Source organism: Arachis stenosperma, chromosome 6, assembly GCF_014773155.1.
Source record: "Arachis stenosperma cultivar V10309 chromosome 6, arast.V10309.gnm1.PFL2, whole genome shotgun sequence".
In the NCBI taxonomy this organism is placed as follows: domain Eukaryota; kingdom Viridiplantae; phylum Streptophyta; class Magnoliopsida; order Fabales; family Fabaceae; genus Arachis; species Arachis stenosperma.
In genome coordinates, this window is record NC_080382.1 from 85,425,585 (window position 1) to 85,431,656 (window position 6,072).

Here is a 6,072-nt window from a genome sequence, read left to right on the forward strand (position 1 = left end):
AATGAATTAATGCAAGTATTTCTGTTTTCTATTCAATCTCGCTTGTTTCTATTCTAAGATATTCGTTCGCACTTCAACATGATGAATGTGATGATCAGTGACAATCATCACCATTCTCAACCTATGAACGCGTGCCTGACAAACACTCCGTTCTACATTAGATTGAATGTATATCTCTTGGTTTTCTGGTTCACGAGTTTGACTGCCTCTCCTGACAACAGAGCGTTCAATCCGTGAGTCCAAAGTCTTCGTGGTATAAGCTAGAACCAATTGGTTGCATTTCTGAGATCCGGAAAGTCTAAACCTTGTCTGTGGTATTGCGAGTAGGATCTGGGAGGGGATGTTTATGACGAGCTTCAAACTCACGAACGTTGGGCGTAGTGACAGACGCAAAAGGATTATTGGATCCTATTCCAACACAAGTGAGAACCAACAGATAATTAGCCATGTACATGGACCCTTTTCACTGAGAGGACGACTGGTAGCCATTGACAATGGTGATCCACCAACATACAGCTTGCCATGGAAGGAGACCTGCGTGCGTAAAGAAGAAGACAGTAGGAAAGCAGAAATTCAGAAGACAGAGCATCTCCAAAACTCCAACTGATTCTCCATTATGCTTAACAAGTAATTATTTAATGTTCTTTTATTTTTCGCAATTAAAACTAAGAACCCTATTGATATCCTGACTAAGAATAATAAGATAACCATAGCTTGCTTCAAGCCGGCAATCTCCGTGGGATCGAACCTTACTCACGTAAGGTATTACTTGGACGACCCAGTGCACTTGCTGGTTAGTTGTGTGGAATTACAAAGTGTGATTGTAATTTTCATGCACCAAGTTTTTGGTGCCGTTGCCAGGGATTGTTCGAGTTTGAACAACTGACAGTTTATTTTGTTACTTAGATTAGGAAAAAAATTTATCTTTTTGGTTTAGAGTCACTAGAATTGCATCTTTTATTATTCCTTTTAAAAAATTTTCTTCAAAAATATTATTTTTCTTTATTAATTGTTAGTTTCTCATTGAGTCTACTTGCATGTTTTAAGTTTGGTGTCCTTTGTGTTTTTGTCATCTAAAAAATAGTTTTTATCTGTTCAATCCTTGCATTTGTTGAATGTGTCAATTTTCTTGGGAATAGTTGCCCCTTTGAGTCTTCCTTTCTAAAATCTTTCTAAAAATAATTTTTCTTTGATTAAATCTTGTGCCAAATTTTAAGTTTGGTGTTCTTTTGTTAATTTTTCTTTAGTTTTCGAAAATTTTATTTTGGTTTTCTAAAAATTTTCAGTTTGGTGTTCTTTTTTTTTGTTTTTGTTGTTCTTGCGAGTCTTCAAAGTGTTCTTGAGTCTTCTTTGTGTCTTGATCTTAAAATTTTTAAGTTTGGTGTTTCTTGGTGTTTTCCCTCTAAAATTTTCGAAAACAAGGAGCATTGGATCTAAAAATTTTAAGTCTTGTGTCTTTTGTGTGTTTTTCTCTTACATAATAAAATTCAAAAATAAAAAAATATATTTTCCTTTAATTTCTCATAATTTTTGAATCCCTTGGGTTGACATGGTCAAAATTTTTCAAATCATATTCTTTTAAGATTTTTTAAAATCATATCTTTTTAAAACCACTTTCTCTCTCCTCACTTTTTCAAAAATCTTCATAAAATATTTTCAAATATTTTTTTTATTTATTTTAGTTTTTTTTATTTTACTATTTCAAATATATATATATATAAAATAAAATTTTTATCTACATCATCTCCCTTACTCCTTCATGGACCTAAGTGGAAATGAACAATCCAAAAGGACTCTAGGGTCATATGCTAACCCCACTACTGCTTCATATGGGAGTAGTATCTGTATACCCTCCACCGGAGTCAGTAGTTTTGAGTTGAATCCTCAGCTCATTATCATGGTGCAGCAAAATTGCCAGTATTCTGGTCTTCCACAGGAAGAACCTACTAAGTTTCTAGCACAGTTCTTACAAATTGATGACACAGTACATGATAAGAAAGTAGAACAGGATGTCTACAGATTATTATTGTTTTTATTTGCTGTAAAAGACCAAACTAAGAGGTGGTTAAATAACCAACCTAAAGCTAGCATAAAAACATGGAAACAGTTGTCAGACAAATTCCTGAATCAATATTTCCCTCCTAAGAGGATGACACAGTTAAGGCTAGACATCCAAGGCTTTAAACAAGAGGATAATGAATCCCTTTAAAACGCTTAGGAGAGGTACAGAGAGATGCTAAGGAAATGCCCCTCTGAAATATTTTCAGAATGGGTGCAGTTAGACATCTTCTACTACGGGCTTACAGTAAAAGCTCAGATATCTCTAGACCACTCTGCTGGTGGATCTATACACATGAGAAAAATAATTGAAGAGCCTCAAGAGCTCATTGATACAGTTGCTAGAAATTAGCATCTGTACTTAAGTAGTGAGTCCTCCATAAAAGAAGAGGCTAAGGCAGTATCCACTGAACTTAGTCCTCTAGAACAAGTTGCTGAAATCAATAAGCATTTATGTTATCTGACAGAACAGTTGACAGAATTTAAAGAGATGTTACAAGACACTAAGGATTCTAACATGAACATGGAAGCACAACTTGACCAGACAAGACAGCAGTTATCAAAACAGATAATAGAAGAGTGCCAAGTAGTTTAATTAAGGAGTGGAAAAATATTGAATACCTCGACTCAAAGCAACAGAAAGCCAAGAAAAGAAAAACTAATAGAGGATGAGCAGACTGCTATCCAAAATCCCTCTGAGGATAGAAAGAGCCCAGAGAGGAATGATTCTGGCATTCAAACACCAGAAAAGGGTGAAAAACTGGCGTTAAACACCCAGTGGACGCTCAGTTCTGGCATTCAAACGCCAGAAAAGGGAGAAAAATTGGTATTAAGCGCCCAAACCATGTTCAGTTCTGGCATTCAAATGCCAGAAAGGGGAGGGAATCTGGCGTTAAATGCCAATCCAGTCCCCAATCCTGGCGTTCAAACGCCTATGAGGGGTCAGACACTTGCAAGTGCTAATAATAACTCCCTCAAGAAGGCTTCTCAACCTATCTCTGTAGGAAATTAACCTGCAGCAACCAAGGTTGAAGAATACAAAGCCAAAATACCTTATCCTCAGAAACTCCGCCAAGCGAAACAGGATAAATAATTTGCCCCTTTGTAGACTATCTAAAGACTCTTGAAATCAAGATTCCGTTTGCAGAGGCACTTGAGCAAATACCCTCTTATGCTAAGTTCACGAAAGAGATCTTAAGTCATAAGAAGGATTGGAGAGAAACTGAAAAAGTTTTTCTCACTGAAGAATGCAGTGCAATCATTTTAAAGAGGTCACCAGAGAAGCTTAAGGATCCTGGAAGCTTTATGATACCATGCACATTAGAGGAAACCTGTACCAAGACAGCTCTATGTGATCCTGGGGCAAGTATCAACCTAATCCCTGCATCCACTATCAGAAAGCTTGGCTTGACTGAAGAGGTCAAACCAACCAGGATATGTCTTTAACTTGCTGATGGCTCCATTAAATACCCATCAGGGGTGATTGAAGACATGATTGTCACAGTTGGGCCATTCACCTTTCCCACTGATTTTGTAGTGCTGGAAATGAAGGAGCACAAGAGTGCACCTCTCATTCTAGGAAGACCTTTTCTAGCAACTGGACGAACCCTCATTGACGTCCAAAAAGGGGAAGTAACCCTGAGAGTCAATGAGGATGTGTTTAGGCTGAATGCTATTGAATGAATGAAGTACCGAGACACATCAAAAGACTGCATGCGTGTTGATATTATTGACTCCCTGGTACAGGAGATTAGTATGGCTGAGAGTCTCGAATCAGAGCTAGAGGATATCTTTAATGATGTTCAGCTTGATCTGGAGGAACTAGAGGAAATAAAAGAACCTTTGAAAATTCCTCAGAAAGAGGAGAAACCTCTTAAAACCGAGCTCAAACCACTACCACCATCCCTAAAATATGCTTTTCTGGGAGAAGGTGAAACTTTTCCTGTAATCATAAGCTCTACCTTAGAGCCACAGGAAGAGAAAGCACTAATTCAGGTGCTAAGGACACACAAGACAGCTCTTGGGTGGTTTATTAGTGATCTTAAGGGCATTGGCCCAGCCAAATGCATGCACAAGATCCTATTGGAGGATAATGCCAAACCAGTGGTTCAACCATAAAGGCGGCTGAATCCAGCCATGAAGGAGGTGGTGCAGAAAGAGGTCACTAAATTACAAGAGGCTAGGATTATTTATCCCATTTCTGATAGCCCCTGGGTGAGCCCTGTCCAAGTTGTACCTAAAAAGGAAGGCATGACAGTGGTTCATAATGAAAAAAATGAACTGGTTCCTACAAAAATAGTTACAGGGTGGCGTATGTGTATTGACTACAGAAGACTCAATACATCCACCAGAAATGATCATTTTCCTTTACCATTCATAGACCAAATGCTAAAATGGCTAGCAGGTCATGACTATTACTGTTTTCTGGATGGCTACTCAGGCTACAACTAAATTGTAGTAGATCCCCAGGATCAAGAGAAAACAGCATTCACATGTCCATCTGGAGTATTTTCCTACAGAAGGATGCTCTTTGGTCTGTGCAATGCACCGGCAACCTTTTAGAGATGCATGCTCTCTATCTTCTCTGATATGGTGGAAAAATTTCTAGAAGTCTTCATGGATGACTTCTCTGTATTTGGAGACTCATTCAGCTACTGTCTTGATCATCTAGCACTTGTTCTGAAAAGATGCCAAGAGACTAACCTGGTTTTAAACTGGGAAAACTGTCACTTTATGGTGACTGAAAGAATTGTCCTTGGGCATAAAATTTCGAACAAAGGCATAGAGGTGGATCAAGCTAAGGTGGAGGTAATCGAAAAATTACCACCACCCACCAAGGTTAAGTCAATCAGAAGTTTTCTGGGACATGCAGGATTCTAGAAGAGGTTTATAAAGGATTTTTCAAAAATCACAAAACCTCTGAGTAACCTGCTAGCTGCTGATACACCATTTGTCTTTGACACAGAGTATTTTCAGACCTTTAAGACTCTGAAGGCTAAGTTGGTTACAGCATCTGTCATTTCTGCACCGGACTGGAAATTACCATTTGAACTAATGTGTGATGCCAGTGACCATGCTATTGCTGCAGTATTGGGACAGAGGCATGACAAGCTTTTGCACGTCATTTACTATTCCAGCCGTGTTCTAAATGATGCACAGAAGAATTACACAACCACAGAAAAAGAGCTGCTTGCAGTGGTTTATGCCATCGACAAGTTTAGATCCTATCTAGTAGGATCAAAAGTGATTGTGTACACTGACCATGCTACTCTTAAATATCTACTCACAAAACAAGATTCAAAACCTAGGCTCATAAGATGCGTATTGCTTCTGCAAGAGTTTGATATAGAAATAAGAGACAGAAAAGGGACAGAGAATCAAGTAGCAGATCACCTGTCTCGGATAGAACCAGTAGAAGGGATGTCTCTCCCCCTCATTGAGATCTTTGAAACCTTTTCGGATGAGCAACTCTTTACCATTCAGGAAGTGCCATGGTTTGCAGACATTGCAAACTATAAAGCCGCAATATTCATTCCCAAGGAGATCAGCAGGCAGAAAAAGAAAAAACTACTTTCTGATGCAAAGTACTACTTGTGGGATGAACCATATCTCTTTAAGAGATGAGTAGACGGACTAATCCGTAGGTGCATAGCTAGAAAAGAGGCACAGCAGATCCTATGGCATTGCCATGGATCACAATATGGAGGACATTTCGGAGGTGAGCGAACAGCCACCAAAGTCCTTCAATGTGGCTTCTACTGTCCCACAATCTATAGAGACTCCCGACAGTTTGTACGTAACTGTGACAGTTGCCAGCGAGCTGGTAATCTGCCTCATGGTTACGCCATGCCTCAACAAGGAATCTTAGAGATTGAGTTGTTTGATGTATGGGGTATTGACTTCATAGGGCATTTCCCACCATCATACTCGAACACTTACATTATGGTGGCAGTAGACTATGTATCTAAATGGGTGGAGGCAATTGCAACACCCACTAAGATACTAAGACAGTAC